Genomic DNA, 21,336 nt, shown 5'->3' with positions numbered 1-21,336 from the left:
GCGAGCGGTGCATCTCCCGACTGGTGTGATGAGATGCCATCCGGCGGTTCGTATTTGAGGTCCATCCCACGGCGTTGTCGCTTTTCGCAGGCGGCGAGAGACCCTCCCACTCAAGAGTGAGTAGTCTGCCCCCGTGTCCATGAGTGCCGACGCGTCGAGGCCTTCGATAACAACGTTTAGCCTGTTGGACACCGTTGTAGGGGCGTCGGTCCGATGCGGGGCGTCGGGAAAGGGAGAGCGCTCCGGCGTTCTTGGAGGCGGTTTGCTTTCGTCGTTTTCAATAACGTCACCTCCAGGCGTTGCCGCACTTAGTTTTCCCGGCGACACAGGGGAGATAGGCTATCTCGGCGGGGTCGTTGCGCTGGGCAAGCTGAGCGTCGTGGCGATGGGGAGCTGACTTCACGGCGGAGAGACGACACTGGGGAGGGCGAGCGTCGGAGGTACTCCTCGATGTCGCGAGGGCGTTCGTCGTATCTTGGGCGGGGGTCGCTCGAATGGAACCCGCGCAGCCCTAGTTGTCTGTAGGGGCATCGACGGTAAATGTGGCCGGCTTCACGGTTCACCGCAGTCACAGCACAACGGGCGTCGATCGGCCGTCCTCCACACGTCGGTCTTTCGTGGCTCTGCTTGTTCTGGGTGGGCGTGCGCTCGATCTTCCTGGAGTCGGGAAAGCTGCAGCGCTGGACGTTCACGTCGGGGTGGTGCCGTCACCTGGCGGTGAGCTTGCGGCGGTCGTCGGATCATGGCGGCGTAGGTCAGTATCGGTTCTTCGGGTGCGGCCACGGTGACACGGGCATCTGGTAGGAAGGCTCGCTGAACCTCGTCTCGGACGACCTCGGCAATGGAGATTGAGGCCGGGCGTTCAGCAGTCGGCAGAAGCTTCTTAAGCTCCTCCCGGACGATGTCGCGAAGGCGGGGGATGCTAGGGCTGATGTCGTAGACCGATGCAGAAGCAGCAGCGAAGCTCGAGTGCCGATGGTAGCGGCTGGCTCTTGCGAGGAGGGCACGTTCCATGTTCGTGGCCTCCGTGACGAAGTCTTCGACGGTGGATGTGGGGTTGCGAACAAGACGACCAAAGATGTCATATTTGACACCTCGCATTAGGATCCGCAGCTTCTTTTCTTCAGTGGCTTCAGGGTCGGCGCGAGTGACCAGGCGCAAAACATCTTCGACGAAAGTGGTGATAGTCTCGTTTCGTCCCTGTGTCCTTATGCGAAGGTCCTCGGCCTTCTCTTGTCGATATTGGTTGGCGAATGTACGTCTCAGCGCATCCTTGCAGGCGTTCCACGAGATCAAGGAAGTCTCGCGATTCTCGAACCAGTGCCTGGCCGTCCCTTCTAGCGCAAAGCAAAGACTCTGCAGGCTCTGTTCGTCCGTCCATCGGTTGTGCTGGGCCACTCGCTCGTACTGGTGTAGCCAGTCTTCGATGTCTTCATAAGGCTCACCGTTGAAGGACGCGGCCGTACGGGCAGCGACGGGTAGGACAACAACAGGTGGAGTCGTCATCGTCGCGGTCTTCTTTGGTTTCTGCGGCAGGGGTCCGAGTTCCGGTGGTGGGCCTTGGTTACGGCGACTTGACCAGCCCTTGGTCTGGTCTTCTGCGAAGGGTAGCTTCCCGTCGCTGAGCATGTCACTTGGCCGGTGTGTTTTCGGAGGGGTGCGGTCCACGGGCATAGAATGCAAATTCCCAGCACCTCCACCAAAATGTCACGAATGACAAGTGATGAGGCGATAATAACTGGAGAAACTCAAAGTTTAATGGGGCGAACTTCTGCCCAAAAATGAAAAGGGAAGAGAATAAAGCAGAGCGTCGCGGGCGTCGAAGTTGGCGAAATCGAACGCTCGGGCGAAACTGCCTCCGCTCGCCATGGGGAGTCCCTATGTACCCTCGTGGATTTCTGTATCATCGGCGTTGAACGTTCGGTGCGTAGAACTTTCGGAACTCGGTCAGGCGAGAATGTTCTCGAACCTTGGAGAGGGCCAAGTTTATGGAATAAATAAAAGGACAGTCGCCTGACTGGAATCGAACCCAAACCTTCCGCGCGACAGTGAAGCGCGGTAACCACTCGGCCACGCACGCGCTTGTTCGCCAAAGCGCGTGGCAATATGCTGAGCCCGATTTTGTTATGGCTAGCAAGGAAATATTCGTTGTGCGGCGCTTCACGACTGTGATCAACGGTGAAGACATTTTCTTGTTTATTATTGACAGTGCTGCGGAGTGCGTTGTGACGCTACTGTGGGCATATCGATCCGAACGCCAAATACTTCACTAGGGAGGACACGTCATACTCCCCGATAATAATTGGCCTCGGCGCGGTCAGCTTTGGCAAAGATTAAATGGCTGGATGACCAGCAATTTTGGGCTTTTCTTTATTGAATTTGGAGTGGTGGGAGGCCCCAACTATTGCCATGGAACTCGCAGCTATCAGGTATTCGCCGGTGGTCGAAAGGTGTGCTGGAGGCCGTTCGGTCGAAGCAAGTGCCTGCTCAATGTTTGTCGTAGCTTGTTCCCTTGATATTTTTAGGGGAAAAAGATGCTTGGAGGAAATTCTATTATTTAAAACGGGTTCGTGAACAATTGTACAAATAAAAAAATAAAAGTTAATGAAATCGCATAAAATTTAGAAATTTCTCGACACATCAAAACTCCAAATGTACTGTAACATAAGGTGCATTTTTGATCACGCGATGTAACCACCAGATGCTTATAACTGATGAAAAGTTGAAAGGGCATTAGATCGCTAGAATTTTTTTTCACAGTACGAGTACCCTATTCAAAAATCTCATTTGTATGAGAAATTTCTTTGTCCACTAATCACATATGAATCATACAAGATATATATGAAAATATAAGAACCATATAAGAATTATATAAGAACTATACGAGATATATAGGAATCGTATAAAAAACTTCTAATAAGTTTCCTATATGGTTCTTATATGTTCTTATATATCGTATATAATTCCTATATAGTTCCTATATGTCTCTGATATGTCTTGTATAATTTATATCCCTACTGAAAAAACCTGTATAAAAATTCATACTGGTTGACCCGTATATTTCATACGGTGTTATGGGATACGGGTCTCCCGTATGCTACTTGGAACACGTACCTGTATAGGTTGACCCATTCAGATACAAGAGCCCGTACCTGTATGGGTTGACCCATTCAGATACAGGAACCCGTACCTGTATGGGTTGACCAATTCAGATACAGGAACTCCTGTACTTGTACAGGTTAACCCATTTGGATATAGGAACCCATACCTTACAGTTTGACCCATTTAGATATAGGAACCAATATTCATGAATGTTCATCTGTTCAGATAGAGAAACCTATATCTTTACAGGTTTATCCGTTCTGACGCAGTAATAGGAATCACCATGGTGTTAAACGTTTGCATAGGGATGGATGGATCTTTGCAGGTTTAACAATTCGCATGCATTTGTCATGCAAAGAATGAGCATGACCCAGGACATTTCAGGTTATACGTGTATTTGGTGATGGCAAATTGGCATCCGCAGAACACCAACAAGAAGCTTAACCTGTAAGCAAGCTTAGAAGTCAAACTTCTTGTTAATATCCCGCAGTAGGATATTAACAAATCGGCATACTGCAGTAGGTTCACCCGAGCTGTCCTCTTCCCTGGAGAGGCCTCTCGAGGATGCCTCCATATGTACTCGTTGAAGGCATCTGCATGGGAAAAGGATACAACAATAAGTCATGTACATGTAACAGTTTAGTTTCGCGGGGCGCGCGTTCCCGTCGAGGACTGAGGTTACCGACCGCCGGTTTAAGTTTCGGCGCCGGTAAGGCGTTACGGGTCGCTCCGATACGTGGTTGCTGGTGGCCGCGCATCGATTACTGGCCACCGGTACGTTATTACGGCCCACCAGTGTGGCATACCGCCTTCGGCTGTACGTGTTCACTCACCGCCTGTACATGATATGGGCAGCCGATATGGCGTATCGGCTTCGCCGGTACGTCATTACCGGTTACCGGTGTAGCGTACCGACTTTGCCAGTACGTGTTTACCGGCCGCATGTACATGATATGGGCAGCCGACGACGTATCGGCTTCGCCAACACGTGGTTACAGGTCGCCGGTACAGAGCTACTGGTTACCGATACGAGAATACAGGACTCCGGTATGAACCGGTGTAGGCCGGTATACATTCGTACAGGATTTTTCAGTAGGGATGTGCTTATTGGACACAAGAAATTTCTGATACAAATGGCTTCTTCACTAGGGTACCTACAGAAACAACGCGATAAGTTTGGGAAAATATTTTACCAGGCGTCGTCAAAAATAAAAAGAAGATATAATATAGGCAGCGTAAATCAGCGACTTCGAGTTCACATCGGAAAACGTCCCCAAGTACGTCCTCAACTGGTAAGATTATCGCATTAAAAGTTCAGTCTAAACTCCAAGTACCCAGAAAATGCCAAAAACATTACTCAGAAAGTGTCGTGCCGTGGTCAGTTAATTATTTTTTTTTCTAATCGGAGTCGAGATTTAAAATTTTATTGTGCGAATCTGACCAGTAAAACGCATATTTCAGAAATAGTCATAGGTAATGTCTTAGATAGCTGATGACTGCTGGCCATTTTAGTGGGGATGATACGTTTTATTTTTGGACACCAGGGCGATACATATGAAGTTTCATTCAAACACTGAAAATGCTTTATTTCTCAATACACTCAATCTTTGGCGCCTAACGAAACATAACTGGAAAATTCGTTTTTCTAAACGTGCACTTTAGAAAAACTTCCCATTTTATTTTTCAACAGGTAGTCATATGAAGGATCAAAATTGTTTAAAATTAAACAACTCATTCTGATAAATGACCATGCATCATTGAGGACCAACGAAATGCCAATAAGTTGAACTCATTTTACCCTATTGCACAAATGTTCACTAGTGGAGACTCAACTAAAAATACCACCCACTAGCCTACTCATGGATGACTTTCGGGTGCTCTCTTGTTTCTCTTATTTATTTTTCTTGGATTACGTTAATTTTATTTTTGACGAAAACATTGAAAATCACATTCAGCATCTTATTTATGAACAACGAACAGCATTTCTGGCACACATTAATCTTAGCAGAACAACGATCTGCCGTTTCAGCCTAAGTTTGATAAGAGGTGACAACTCAAGCAAGAGCACTTCCACCTGATGATTGAGCTGCTAACAACTGTCCCTCCAAACTTCCCATTTTTCTGAAGAAAACCAATACGAGCTTTATCTTACATATTTAACGCAAGCAAAACACCGTCACTTCCCGTTGTGGTGTCAGAAATACCTGTTGCAATAGAGCCTTTAGGATGAAGTTGGGACAATGGCCATCACGTAACGTAAGTCACGGCATTACTTTCTAGCACAGCGGACTTGAAGTCCGCTTTGGCGAATTTGCCATGTAGAAGTTTGACAAGAGTGATCAGTACAGACGTATACTTCAATATTATTTCGAAATTACTCACCCTTGACTTTTCCATTTCGAGTAACAGAAGTCGCTCTCTTGAAAATCATCTCAACACAAACATTTATTGCGCAAAGAATCCGGTCCAGTTTCCGGTTCAGTCGTTTCCAAAATGCCCATGCATTTTGGAAACGACGTAAAAATCTGCAGAGCTGCGTCGAATTGCCCATCCAGCGGATAAAACGATACACCCATTCACCTAGTTGAGACGCATAAATCGAGAATAGGAACAAGATATCATAAATGCCTGCTACCCATATGCATGGGTCCGAGGAAAACTAAGGGACAGATTCTTTCCCTGTGATCCGAAATTCTTGCAACCGCTCACATAGCACAGATTCCACGCGATCGGCAAATGGGCAATCAAATCCTTCTGACAATCACCGGAGCAGACCCAAGCAGCACATAAACGTGAAGAAAACGTCGAAAGAACGTCGAAGACGTCTGTAACGTGACGTGGTAAAACGTCGAAAGTGCGGACGTTACCTTCCTTCGACGTCGATGAAACCTTTAAATGTCCGCGAGAAAAGGTGCAGAGAAGGTCGAGGGGACGTTCCAAATGACGTTTGTTGCACGTCACATGCACGTCTCAGTGGGCCGTTGCGCCCTCCCTCGACGTCTATGATACGTGTGTTTACGACATCCGGACTACCAACGACGTTCACGGAACGTCGAGAAACCTTTCCAAATTACGTTCCCTAGCCGTCGTGGGAAAACTTTGTGTCCCCCCCCCCCCCCCCCCCCCCCGAAAAAAAAAAAAAGAAGTATTTTTTCAGTATTATTGCGAAGGCAAGTTGCTCTCGTGCAAGTACGAAGGAAATAGCTAAAACACAGGTTTGGTACGAACTGTTTATTTGAGCATTTTCAGACATGAGATGCAATACGGAGTACCTCCAAAAGACGTCCCTGGGTGTGCCAGCCTCAAAGATATAAAATAACAAACAAATTCACGTAAATAAATGAGCAAGAGACGATGTCACGCAGCCCGGAATGTTCCACCGCTTACCTCGTTCTGCTTCTGATTAATGCGCTGACGCGCGTGCTTCAGCCGCCCCATCGCACATAGCTGCTACTCTCGCTGCGTGCACGGGAATGGTTTCAGAAGGGGGATCCCGTCCGCTGGGCGTTCTTAATTGGGATCGTCGGAGGCGTATGAAGGGTCTTGACCGGAGACTGGACTTGACGCGCCATTATCTGCGCTGTCACTTGCTTTCTGGGGGGCGTCATTCATGTCCTCACAGGCACCTCGATCCGAGCAGTAGTACCATTCAACGTGTGAAGCGTTATGGCCTTGAAAAAGGTCCTCGAGCCGTGACTGAATACGACGGCGTTTTTGGCGATCACCGACTTTTCCATAGGGGCCACTTGAACGACTCATCCAGTCGCAGCACTTAAACTGTATGCAGACCCGAAATAAAAATCACGGCGACATAGCAGCCTGCCTCGTAGACCCGTAGACGTGACGGCCGGTGCTAGTGACTGGCTTTCGGGAAAAGCTGGACCGGGTCCCAGAGCTTTTCTTTCTGGGCCAATTCGAAGAACAGAAAATTCAGTGAAATATTTTGGGAACGACTGAGAAAATACGTGCACCCGGAACTTACGCTTGCCAATTGTTCATCGTCACTATCGTCCCCCACTTTACTCTTGCCCTCTTCTTGCCGATTTTCCCAACGCATCGCATGGGGCCCTATGGAGATGCCACTGGCATCTCCTCTGCCTTCCTTTACCCCTCTCTCTCGCGCCGTGCCGGCTGTTTTTTTCCCCTTTTTTTCTTTTTTATGTTTTTTTTTCCGGCACGTAAGAGCGGACTGGACTGGAACGCTTTTTGGACCGTGATCTGGGCCATTCAAGGGTTGGCATCATGAATATCGATTTCCACAAACCGTTGACAGTATCTACCGGATTTCGTCATTGCCGGGCATTACTTTTTTTTTGAGTCAACTCTAAAAATGCGCAAGTGTGCAGTGAAGTTGTGCTCTGATATAGTGTGTGCTGGCATGTGATTTTCGTTTGGGTACGTCACCAGTGTCAATGAAAGCCAGATCTGTACTGACAGTCACGTGGCAAGACTTTGCGCCCCGAATTACCAAAAGCGGAAGTTGGTATTGTAGATGAACTGTGATGTTGATGCGAATTTTTCGGTTGTGCGCAGGTGAGCATGGGTTACAAATTACAAAGAGAAATTGACGAACTTTAAAACAATCTCAGGTGGTCGCGGAGCAGTATGGATGCTCCTAGGAAAGGATGCAGGCCTGAAATCACCTGGAGAGGGGATAGTGCAATATGCAATATTGCAATATTGCCTGAAATCACCTGCAATATCTACTGCGTGTTTCTGAAGGAAATTTCGGGCCCCATCAAAAAATAAAACAGATTCAGTACTATATCTACTGATCATTTTAAGATAATAATTTTACGAGGATGGACTTATCAAGCAGTAGAGGACTGGAACAAGTGTTCGATATAAACGAATCTAGCGCTGTCCATCCGGGACAGAACTGAATCCCACGAACATGCGGCGAATGCACATGGGCGGCGGAGGCACGCACACCATTCGAAATATGGCATCGGCAAACTTTAGAACACGACTCTCCTGAAGGTGTGGTTTTTCTATGGTTGCTATGTATATTGTCTAAATAGGGGCTGGTTTAGCCACGAAAACCAACTGGCTGTAAGACCTACATGCAGTACACTGTTAGCAAGTCCCGTGTATTTGGCGAATATTTGGGGTGAAAAACACGCCATTTACACAAATTACCATAAATTTACACGATGAGTAACGGATAATTCGTTCAGAAATCATGCGAGGTTGTAAAAAACGTGTTTTGGTTCGGTCATACACGCATAACCGTGTAGCCGACCTCGAAAACACGCATCGCCCCCGGCGACGACCGCGGCATTGCCGGCTATCGAAGCACCGGAATGCTTGGGGACACGCTTAGAAAGGACCGTCGAGACAAATGCCGCGGAAAGAAACATGTCTCGGAGACAGATATGCACCAAAAGCAATTGCGCCATGTCGCAGGACGTTGGCGAAACCCACGCTTACCGGGCTCGCCGCCATCTTTTGGTCGATGGCAATGCGGCTTGCTTCATGTCGCCCATGTTTGTATTTAGTTTAGGGGTCCTGATAACAGTTTCTTAGACACCACAAATAAAGTTATGGGTCTAATTATTCATTCCAAACAGTTAAAATGGATATAAAAGCGTGTCCTCGATGTGAACACGTGACATTGCAGTTGGTTTCGTTTTTGCTTCAACCTTCAACTGCAAGCGATCTGGCGATCTGGCCACGGCGCAAGCGCAACGCCGATGTACGCTGGAAGAAAGCGCCGGTTGGCTTTCGTTGTTTTTGCTTGACCGGAGAAAATCTGGCAAGTACGCATGGCGCCGCTACTGTTTTAGTTTGACGGGACGCGAGAAGCTTCGCATAGAGCTTCGGAGTTTGCGAGCACATAGTGAAGACGTGACCGGAGAAGTGCCCCTGTGATGTTCCTGGAAGACGGAAAGTAGCATTCGTAATCGTCGTGTGTGCTTTGAAAGCGGAGGGAGTCACAGGGTCCACGAGTTCGCAACCACAAGCCAAGGTTCACGACAGCGCGGCGTTGACTTCGGCGATCTCGTTCTGTTTGGTGCAACCCGGCAATGCGAAAAAGAGCTGAAACATTCGTCGTGTGTGGTGCGGTGCTTTGTATTCCGGGTCTGTTTGAACCACGATTTTAACACGGAGCGCAAATTGTTTGTTGCGTGGTGGAGGTTCAACGGGTACAGTCCCGTTGTCGTCAGCTGATCCGGTCCAGCTGGTCCGGGAGGACGCAGCGAACGTTTTTAAAAGTAAATCTTCCCTCGTTCCGTTTCAAACTGTAGAAGTATCCCGACACATACCGTGAGTAAGAAGCAGCGGGCGTTTTCAACAAAATTACGTTGTTTTAATTGAATAATGGACTCTGGATTGTCGTCTTAAATCTGCCGTTTTTTATGCTTCGTATTGGACTGCGTTTGCATAGCGACGCACACCGCTCGAGTATGATTCGGTCCTGCAACGAGTTTGTTGCGGCAATCATGCGGCGTGAATAAATAAGGGCAAGGTTTCCTACTTGCCCACAGATGCATGTACTGAGACCATTTTTTTATGTTGTGCACGTGGTGCTCTTTCTTTATTTTGGAAGACGCGTTGGTGCATTTATTATGGTACAATCACTTGAGAGTTGAGAAATTAGAGAGCGAGCAAGCTTTCTCAACTTTGTCTCTTTCTCTCTGGCACTGCCCTGTTTCAGTTTCAGTAGGCATATCTACTAGCAGGTACAAACTGCTCTAAAGCAGGTAAAAAACGGGAAGCTTAGGACGGTGCGGACTCCGGGTTTCGCGCTTTTCGCAAGGTGACAGGGTAAATGCTTTTGTGAGATATGCGGAATATGCAAGCGATTTTGTTATGCCCGTCGTTTGCGTCTCTCCAGCAAAACGAATAAGATGATCTACTACAAAGGCGCAATCACAAGCCAAGATTTAAGATAGCAGTCGTTGGCTTCGGTGATCCGTGTAGCTGTATTTTACCCTGCTCTCTGCAACACCGTGTCATGACGAAAAGCTGGAATGGTTACGGTTTGTGCTGGCCTCCCGGTTAACAGAAACCCGCGTCGCCCGCATCGGCACCGAGTGCGCTTGGGCTGTTGATGCTCCAGCCTTTCATCCGCGGCTTGTCGCCAGCTCATCCTGCTGCTCAACGGTGAGGAAGCGGCGAGAGTAACCTCGGAAGTGAATGTAAATCCTCGTTCATTCAGTTATCCGGTGTCAAAGTGTGGAAGATGTCCAACGTGTACTGAGGGCGGGAACTACGAGCGTTTTGACTTGCTTTTATAACCGAAACCAGACCAACGAGATAACTGCCTTGCGTACTCTAAAATGACGGAAGCAATAAGTTTCGACAGGTCGAGTACGTCACCGGGGATGTAGGCGAGATGGTATCCACGAGTGGTACCAGGAAAGCGACGTCAACAGAGAAGGAGCTCGCGATTCAGCATAATGCACTGCTACGGGCCCGTGTATCTTCAAAGTTCGGGGTGTTGGCAGTATAAAAAAAAGACGCATCAGCGCCCCACACCAGTGTTCACGAATAACACCGGTCACAAACTCCCAAGCCCCACCGCTCTTCTCGACACCGACACGACATACGACAACAAACTGCATCAAAACGCCCCAAAAGTGAAGGCGTCTGCTCCCGTACTGCAACTGCTGCAACTAGCGGAAGTAAAGTGTTGGGCGGATGTCCGGATGTCCTTCACAAAAATATATAAAAAATGCTTTGCGCAAGGATCATTTTCATTTATTATTGTATACGTAATGACAAAATCGCAATAATTTGTTTTTCTATCTGATTCATGCAAGTCGGACTGCTCATAACACTGGTCAAGCAAGAAAATAACAAAAATTTGAACTTTTCATGACCGGTTTAAGATTTATTGTTAACATATCATTATTTATTGCAACAGACTAACATTATTGATTTTGCCTCCATACTTTTTAAATGCAAACAGTTCTAACACACGGCTGTCCATTGCGCCGTGTTTTGTGTATTCTTCTATAAATCTGTAATGGTCAGTGACCAAGGAGCTCACCCGCACATGTCAAGCTTATATGCGCCGCGGGGAGAAATGGATATCGAGTAGGAAGTGTCGGGCGTTGTGTCGGTTGTTGTGTTTGTGTATATGTCGGGGCCGTGTAGCTGTGTGCTGTGTTGCCTGCGTTGTACGTAGGGTTGCTGTGTGGCCGTGGTCGTTCACAGTGTTTACAGACTCGTCTTTTTTTTTAAACAGGCTGCTAGAAATCTCGATAGGTGGCGCAAGTTACCGCCCGATTCTAAATAGTTTGCTCAAGTTATTTATCCATGTGAGTTCGGCATTCGTTTTTTTCTTTTTTTGTCTAGCGGCTCGTTGAAGCTATTGACGCCGCCGACCGCCGACAACACACGTACGTACCTTTGCAAGTAGCTACGTCCGCCGCTTGGAGACTTTACTGTGTATAAAAGACATCGAACGAGAACTAACGCGCCCTGCGTGCTTTCAATTCGGCTGAAAGGCGCGCGGCTCGCTGGGCTCGTCTCTCGCCTGTTCTCGGCTGCTGGCCGCCATGTTTCATAAGGAACACGCTCGAAACGGTTTTGCGGAAGGCAGACACGGTGTAGCGTGTTAAGTTTACACAGCAACTCATGTGTAGACGAAAAACACAGATGACCTCGTGTAAAACGAACACGTTTCGACGTGTCCGCTATGGGACAACGGTTTACACGTCTGGGCGTGTTATTTTTGCTAACAGTGTACTTGCGTTTGTGTAGATTTTAGAGCCCCGCTTGGCTGAGGGTTGCTATCCGACCTTGACTCACTTGATCTTTTTTCTTGATCATCAAACTAATCAAAACCGAAACTTCACACGAAATATTTATCCACAATCTTTCAGCTAAGCTGATTTTTCCGTTTAGAAATTATGAAAAAGCAGAATTGTCAGTGAACAGTAGGCTTCAATGTATCTCACGCGTTTACAGACGCCTTACGCTGCCTTAACTCCTGTGTCCAAGTCAGCCACTGTTTTTTCTCAGAAAACTTGGGCTGTGTTCCCTTTCCCTACAATTCCCGCAGGCAGAATCCGCTGACGAGAACCCCAACATTCTCGTTTCTAGGAATATGGGTTCAACTTCGCAGTCCCAAGCCATTTTGGCTGTGCTCCCCGGCCACCTTATCGCCTGCTGTCCAAAGTTACTGTCTGAACTGACAGTAGTGTTGATGCTGCATTTTTTTCTGTTCCAATGAGCTGCTGCCATCTCTTCCCTTATGTTTGTGCCTTACGCATGCGCTAGTGCAAAGTCAAGTGACAGAAGTCACAAAGCTGGTTGGTCCAGCCAGTATTTAGCCTTCACAGCGCTGTCAAAGATGAACCGGGTCAAAATCTCGTTACAATTTTTTTTTTGTCTGCGGGACGGGTGTGAGTAGGCGAACATCGACAAACAAGGGACGGTCTCGTGTGACAAAAAAAATGCTGATTGGTGTTTGGGGGACAACACGCAGGGAGTGGGGCGAAAAGGAGGAGGGGGGAGGGGGGCGAGCGGACATCTGCACCAGAATCACAGTGTCCACGCTCGTACTCCTCACGACCCCCACTCGACGGTTTTATGGGCCATTAGTGTTTTGCTCTTTTGTGCGCTCGTAGGCGTCCGTTCGTTTTCCAAGTCGAAGCTTGTTGCTTTCATGTAGACAGTCGAATCCCGCCAGCCTGACTAACCGTACGAACCAGTCCAGAAACGGGCTCTGGCATGGCTGTCGCGGTTTTCGTGAATTCCTTTCCCCTCACCAGCACTCTCTTCGCCAGCAAACCCCCGTCTTGTGTTACCACGCTAGAAGCGCGAAGGCCGTTGCATCGCCCTTCTTCCTCTCTATTTTCCCTTTGACGGGGCGGAATATTTGTAACGAGTAATTTCAGTAACGCGTTACTGAAGAAGTAATGAAATTAGATTACAAATTACATTTTCAAAAAAGTAACGGATTAATTACAAAACTACTAGAAAGGTAATTAATTACAAGTAATTTCGTTACTTGTAATGGATTACTTCCAAGTCTGCCCAGGACCCATGGAAGACGACAACGCGCGTGCAAAATGCAAGAATGGCACAATAGGTGAGCGGCGTTTGGCAACTTCCGGTTCTTTAAGAAATTGTGTTTAGCTGTTAACAAGCGATGACGACGATCTGCAAGCCTGTCTAAGCATGGTTATGAAAACAACAGTCTGAAGGTTTCAGAGATAGGCTTGCGCAGGCTCGCAGCTCATTGTCGTCATTTGTCAACAGTGGAACAAAATTTTTTAAGGAACCGGAAGTTTCCAAACGCCGCTCACCTATTCGATCCGTTCTAGACGCCATGGGCTTCGTAATAATATTTTAAACAAACCAAAATTATAACAAGCACATCTAAAAGGTATGATATTCCCAACATGCTTTCATATTATTTTTTTCTTCCGTGTTCATTGAGTTTTGTAAATACCCTCCCTAGCGTCATTGATGTGCATTTAATAGCTTTTTGAAATACGTAAATTAATGTATAAATAAATTAATTTCTAAACCTCTCAAAAATCAAGTTTTGTTTGCGGCTCTTGAGCACCTTCACCTTGACCAGTGATTCTGCGGCTGGAGATGGAGCTGGAAAATCTAAAAAACGTCGAACAAAACGTAGGTGGTCGACGTTGCCAGCATTTCTTGTATTACGTTTCCGACATTTAGGTGTGAACGCAACGTCGCTGAAACGTCACTGACGGGGCAATAATGTAACGTCCACCCTGGACTTTATTTTAACTTCGAAGAAACGTGAGTGTTCGACGTTGCTAAAATGTCTTGTCTTGACGTCGTGACGACGATGACAGCGTTAAAGTTGAAACGTGACGTCGCCAGCACGTCACAGATAGGACGATAATGGAACGTCATTTATGAACTTCAGTTCAACGTCAAAAAAAAACGTGAGCGTTGGACATTGTGACAACGTCGTGCATCGACGTCGTGGGAACGTTGACGACGTTTGAGTTGAAATACAACGTCTTAACAACGTCACTGATTGGACTCTAATGAAACGTTATATAAGGACGTCACCTCAATATCGAAGAAACGTGATCGAAGTCATGCGGGATGTCACGGACGTCCGGGACTTTTTTTCGACGTTTCCACGACGTTTTGTGCTGCCTGGGGAGCGGCTCGAGCTGCGCGCATGCGTACCCTAATTCTGGTGTAGGCTGCAACGCCACCCACAGACCCCTTCTCCTTATCAAAATAAAAGAGATGGCTCGAGGCGCAGCACGCGCACGCGCCTCGGAGAGCGCGTGCAAGAGAATGCTCTGAAGCCGCCATCACGGGCAGACACGTCGTTCGCCTGTCCCGTTCTATGTCCTCACTTTAAATAACGTGGCAGGGCCTCGCGGCCCCCACACTGGCTTGGTGAGTTCATATTCCAGCAGGGGTAAAATCGATGCAGTAGGCGCATGGTCTAATGCAAATCAGCGGAGGAGGATGTATTCCACCGAGTAAAGTATTTTATTACGCTGTGTGCTGAACATCCTGCCATTTTCTACCGCTGGACGAAACGAGCGATTCTCACCCCTCCACTTCTAGGCCACCATACCCATACCGTTGCCCACTACCTACTGCATCCCTGACCTGCCCTCAGGATCGCTCCCTATGGAAGACCGTGTCGCCGATGAAGTGCCTCGCCTTTCCATCGGGGACCATCGGTAAGGGCTTTTCTTCGACCCGAATGCAGTCACAGCCTGTCTAGCGCACGGTCCGCACGGCGCACGGCTGGTGATATTTTTCTCAGGAACACCGCCTTCTGCAGTGCGGTGCCAGCAGGCTGCAGTAGCAGTGGCACGTAGCAGGGTTCATTGGTCTCATGTTTGCTTGGAATGCAAGAGCGCGGTTCCCCTCACAAAAGCGCAAGGGCGTTTTTTTGTTTTCTTTCCCCGATTGCTCATGTGCCATCGTCGGAATAAGTCGCGTTCTCGGACCACCCATAAATAGCCACTGTGCTGGAAGCCTGCTCCTCTAGTAATGAATGTATCACGCGACTACCTACTGACCGGCGAGGCCCGCGAGGAGGGCACGTCAGGATCAGATAAGGCCGCTGCGCATTGAGTGCCTTCGATGTATATGCAAACAACCTAGGATACAGAAAAAAAAAAACTTTTGTGCCGTGCCGCGAAGTTATAGCATCAAGAAACGCTGCGACTCGTGGCCACGTACTACAATGTGCGCGCTGGCACATCCTTCTATGGGCAGGTCAGGATTATAGAGTAGGTCGTGCCGTTGCTTACCAAAATAGCTGTGCTGCCAAAACCAGCCGGTATTTAAAGTTTTGTGCCGCTAGACGGCGTCGTTGGTGCCGCGAGTCTGAATATAGTGGCGCCCTTAAAGAAGGATGTATACATACATAAGAAATGAGCGAATAGAAGGAGGGGAGAAGGAACCGAAGAGGGCCAAGCGCTGATAAGTAACGTGTAATCTTATCTTACAGGTGGGTGTGCACAGGACCAATATAGAGTATTGTAAATATAACGTCTCACTTACCCAGCTCCCCAGGTAACTTGCTTGGTTTAGCTGGGGCCAGGAGTGGCACTTAGCTGTGATAGCTTGGCCTCGACTGCCCAGCCATCTACGTCTATATGCCAGCCTGGCGTTTCACAGTCTTTCCTTGCTCCAGAAAGCCACGGAACTGCCAGGGAACGTCTTTCCTGGTTCACCAATCAATTTCCCTGGTCATTGATGGCCAGTGTAAACAGGCCGCTGCCAATATTTGATGTACCCTGGCTATCTATTTATTTTCCTCGGTCAGAGATAGCCAAGGTAGCAATGCCTCTGCCAAGCTTTGAGGTTCCATAGTGGTTCGTAGGAATTCCCTGGTTCACTCAATACAAGCAGCAGCTAGTGTTCGGGCATGTTGCCAGATCGAATATAGGGCAAGGTAACGAACGGCAGGGGATTGCCGCTATGCAATGTTACTTGGCTCAAGCTCGTATTTTATGGGACCCAGAATGCCCGCTGGAAGACACTGTTACTCTATAGTCCGTTTAAGTTTTTTAAATTTTTTTTTATTCGTATGAGTGTTCTCTTAACATGTTTTTGACGTTTTGTGGCACAAACCCTCGCACATGAGAGTGAGGTTGCTGTGCAAAAAGTCTGTATAAAAAAAAAAAACACGTTTTCCCCATTGAAAAAAAAAAAAATTGAAAACAGTTTGGATATGAACAGGCGAAACCCGAAAAGAACTGATTGTAGTGGAATTGTACCGGACAAATTGGAAATCAAAACTGTCGAAATTGGTCGAACTCGAACTTTATAACTTCCCGCTTTTTACCACGGCTTTATCCACCCTGGCGTGCACGGAGACGCCGCTTCTAACGCAAGCGCCCGAGGCGGGGAGCCTCCCAAGCGGTGTTGAAAAAGACCGGAAAAAAGCTCCCATCCCCAGATGAATCAGGAGCTTGGAATGCGCCAGTGCCCCGGCACCGCAGATGATGCAGTGTCCCGCGCGCAGCGCGGATGCCTTGAAAGGGGAGACCTGTTCACGTGCCAGGAAAAGGAGCGCGCGGGCCAATCAGCGCGACCCTCGCGCCCGCTCGAAGCGCCAGTTTTGAGTCGACGTCAGTGGCAGTTCCCGGTACAAAAAAAAAAGAAGAACGGATCTGGCGCGAACTTGGGCCTTTGCCCGCGCTGCTGTTCTGCTTGGGGAGGTTACAAGTTGGCTTTAAGATGTGTTTGTATAAGATAGTTTGCCGGAGCCTTGTGTGCTGCCTCTGCCGATGGTTAATGTGGCTGATGACGTCCTCCGCCTGAGTTCCACTCGTTTGCGGGCGAAATGGCTGCATCCCAGAACGGCGTGTTCGGAATTCGCTGTGTCCTCATTGCAGCGCTGGCAATGGCTGTCGGTCTTCGCGCCAGCGAGGCAGATAAGCAGGCTCGACCATTTGGATTCATTTTCATAATCAGGTGCATCCCTAGTAAAAAAAATCATTTGTATGAGAAATTTCTTGTGTCCAATATACACATATGAATCATACAAGATATATAAGAACATACAAGAACATATAAGAACGATATAAGTATTATATGAGAACTATATAAGAATTATATAAGATATATAAGAACCCCATAAGAAACTTATAAGAAAGTCCCCACTAGTTTCTCATATGGTGCTTGTGTGTTCTCATATATCTTATATAGTTCTTATATAGTTCTTATATGGTTCTTATACGGTTCTTATATGTTCTTATATATCTTGTATGATTCATATGTGTTTATTGGACACAAGAAATTTCTCATACGAATGAGAATTTTCAGTAGGGATGTGAAACTGAAACTTTCTGCAACCCGATTCGGAACAGTTATGCAAGTAATACAGCCGCCAGTGTGTATGCAGCTTCAGAGATATTCTACCACAGTGGTTGCGAGTTGCGTAGAATGACAGACTGGGGAGACAGGAAGGGGGTAACAACAGCAGGATCTTTTCATTTCTAGGCGTTGCTTCGCATAAGGGATGAACCACATGGAAACGATTAAGCGAGCGACGAGAGCCAGCGACGAGCGGCGAAGATGTCCCACGATGGCTCGTCGCGTCGCTCGGTTTTTTAATTTCTCGAAAATTGTTGCTCACCGCCTTGGTCGCTTGGTGCCGTTGCTTTCATGTGGTTTGCCGCGTCGCGCGAGTGACCGAACGACAGCGAAGCGGATCATCGTCGCTTGTCTCGTCGCTCGTCAAATCGCTTACATGCGGTTTATACTTAATTGCCACTAGGCTGGCACCACATGTACAATTAGCACACGGTTCAATATTCCCTCTCATACTGTTTATGATAGTGCATAATTTTTATTTGTGGCATTAGTTACATACCATTTTAGAACAGACTGTTGCAAATAAATCTGCCATGGTTCTAATTACTGATGTTTATTCTTATTTCAGATGATTGGGGTACTATGTTAGCCACTATCGGAACCCCGACACTCCAGAAGATGCGGAGTATCTTGCCAGCCGGCTGGGACACATGAATATTATCACGATAATTTTTTTGCATTCTGAATATCTTTTTATGTTTATTTTAGCGGTCTGTAGTATGTATTCTTTTTTTAAAATAAAGTAAACTTTATGAGTTTACTACCTGTGTTTCCAATATGACCAGTTAAACTGGCTTAACTGCATGGAGTGGACCGTGCAATATTACCAGTATACAGATTTTCACAGTAAGACTGGTATGCACAGTTTCATAGTAAGACCAGTATGCACAGTTTCAGTTTCTCCAGTTCTACCAATTTAACCAGTTGCAATAATCCCGTTTGAACTGGCCCAGTTTGCAAATTTTTTCAATAAAGGTCCGGTAACTGCCCTGCTGGTCCGGGTTGCATTTCTATTGTCTAGCCAAGCTTGGTTGACCACTCTGCCATTAATCTGACCCATGGTGTATATACAATAAAGAGCCAAGCTTGGGGTACCACTGAGATTCCCGCCTGGCCCATGCCATAATTCCAGCGGTGAGCCAGTCCATGGCTACACAGGGAACCGCCGGTGGTGGCCAGACTGGTATACCAGGATGGGGCTGCCTATCACCATGGGGCAAAACAATTTAGGCCCAATGAAACTTTCCCGGCTGCCCAGTCTGGCTCAAGCTTCTGGCTCAAGCTTGAGCCGGTCATAATGTGCATGCTTGAGTCTAGACCACGCAAAAGAAGTAGAGGATCATTGAATGCGGACGAAGGCAATCCTAATTCACCAATTGAACAAACGATATGTCGCAATCTTTCAAAGTTTTCAGGTTCCGCTTACACAAGCAATGTGACTGTACTTGTGTTGTGGGTATGCCTATACAGCGGAAGTTAATCAGTCAAAAATGGGTGTCTGCTGTTTTGGGCTGCAGATGACAAATTTAGAAGAGTAATACCACTGCTAGCCTGTGGTCTTTGACGTGCAATACCACGAGAAGATTCCCACTTTCTTATACGCTACGCCGACGTAATGTCTCCAGCTTCGAAGTGCCAAATTCACATAGTAGGACAAGACCTCGGTGCCACTGAATTAGAAACAAGGCTAGAAACATCATACCACAAAAATAGAAACAAAGTGCTACAAAGAATGGGTAAAATTTTTGTATCCCTTTCGTATATTTATTTTTACTTTCATTAATATTTTTATGGAGGTGCCCTAGCTTCAGCATGGGAGAAAATTGGGCGAGTTGGATTGTCATATTAAAGGGTGGGAACAGAAAGGGCAAGGCACTAGAAGTGAACAGACAGAGCGCTGACCACCAACTGAAGGTTCAAGACTGGTTCACATGCTTGATGATTACTTTTGATCGGAGTGCCTGAAAATATGTTCTTAGCACCTTGCCTACTATTTTTTTTTTCTTTTGGGAACGTGCATCAAATCTTATTTTAAATGGGCAATTTGCTTCGAAATAAGACCAAAAAAAAACATTTTCTCGACTTCCAGGTGTGATATCTTGCTTTAAATTAGGACTTTTCGTCCGAGTCCCACTGACGTGCACACGCCGACGTTGATTGCATGCGTGCAGGATTTCTAACGTTTTCGTCACTCCTCTCACGGTCCATCAAACTACCTTCTAATTCCCCCCAAAAAAATGAAGGACTAAAGGATTCGTCATGAAACATGCATCAGAATTAATCATTTTCGAAAAGAAGATATTGTACATCTTCCATGGCTAAAGCGAACCTCCGCGCCAAAATCATGTTGTTTAGCACGAACGCTTAGAAGCGACATATATATTTTTCTTGGCTAAGTAGAACAATGTCTCTCTGTGAAACAGCAGAACAAACGGACAAAATAACCCCAGGTAAATGGAACATTATGGGAGCTTTTGTCCTCTTCAGGAAAGAGCGGTAAGCAAACGCCGAAAACGAAACAGGATTCGCACTCCTGAACGTTTGGTCGTTCTTTACGCTCCATAAGAGGAGGCACGAGTGACAATCGTTATTATTAGGCAAGGGGTTGAGCCTCTTGTGACGGCTAACGACCGGCCTCATAGGCATCTTGCTCTCGGCAAGAGAACGCGAGCGCGTTCGTATACTACGCGGCCATGTTATGGCTTCATTGAGTATAAAGCGGCACTGCAGCTGTGCTCGATCATGCACGAGCCATGGTCGTTTACAGGTGTGTGTCTCAGTATTTGTCCACGAGTGCTAACACAGCGTATGAAAGACTTAAAATTTGTTTACGTAATCAAAAGGAAAATGCTGATCGCGCATTCAGTGTCTTATCAAAACGATAAAAATGATTTTCTCCTTCCTGTTTTGTTCTTGCATTTTTTCTCTTAAATTTATATCTACCGTTGTAGTTCTGCCAGCTTGGCGTCCGCGAGCAATGTGAGAGGGAGAGTAATGACGCACAAGAAAAAGGTCAAGAAAAATATTAGTTTTGTTCGTAAGACGGATTGCTGAAACTCGAGAGCTGCAGGCCTATTGCTGCGTAGCCGGACGTAAGCTGTTAGAAAAGGCCTAAGCGTCGGTCTTGTCTCAGTCGGTCGTAGTCAAACACCAGTGTACGGGTGGTCTTTTATTTTACAGCGAGCCAGAATAGTAAGCACAAGAGAGGGAAAGAGGAAAAATGAAAAAAATGCGATAAAAAGACTCCTACAGCGCCTTATCACTTTCACACAAATCTGACACAATCGTTCAAAAAACGTACTCCTTCTCCCCCAAAGATATCGTTGGTGCACTAAAACATTCGTCATCCCCTCTCGATAAAATATAAAGGGCTTTATCGAACTTCCTGATGGTCTGACATTTTTTTACGCAGGAAGGTTGTCAAATAATTGAACGAAGGGAAGGAGAGGGACTGCTCCCTGGCCCTCACGTCACACATCTCCTCGTATGTACAATGCGTACTCAACCACAAGTGAGGTGCATCTGGTGCGCAACACCTGTGGTACCTGGAGCAAAGGGCTTGCAGCGGTTGACATCACATTGAAACTTGCGTGTCTCACCTCGGTTTAAAGGCAATGCACAGTCGATATAATTTCTGCGGCACCTAAAAACCACCTACACCCAGCACTTGCCTTGAGTCTTGATTTGGTGGGTAAGGACGTACACATAAGGCTACCAATACCTGTCTGGAGGTTGATCTCTGCCGAATGTTAGAGATAAGTCGACACCTAAAGACTCTTTCCCTCTCTTCTTTTTACTTTTCTGGTTCTTTCGAAAACGAACCTCCAGTAAATAGTCAGCGTTGTGTCTGTGTACTTTTTGTTTCGCGTCCTCTGTCAGAGTGCGCTTTTCCCACTCTTAAAGATCTCCTTAACTACGCACTAAAATTTATTCACGAAC

The sequence above is a fragment of the Ixodes scapularis genome, unplaced genomic scaffold (assembly GCF_016920785.2).
Source record: "Ixodes scapularis isolate PalLabHiFi unplaced genomic scaffold, ASM1692078v2 PGA_scaffold1__304_contigs__length_218370807, whole genome shotgun sequence".
NCBI lineage: Eukaryota > Metazoa > Arthropoda > Arachnida > Ixodida > Ixodidae > Ixodes > Ixodes scapularis.
Note: the sequence above shows the minus strand (reverse complement) of the source record.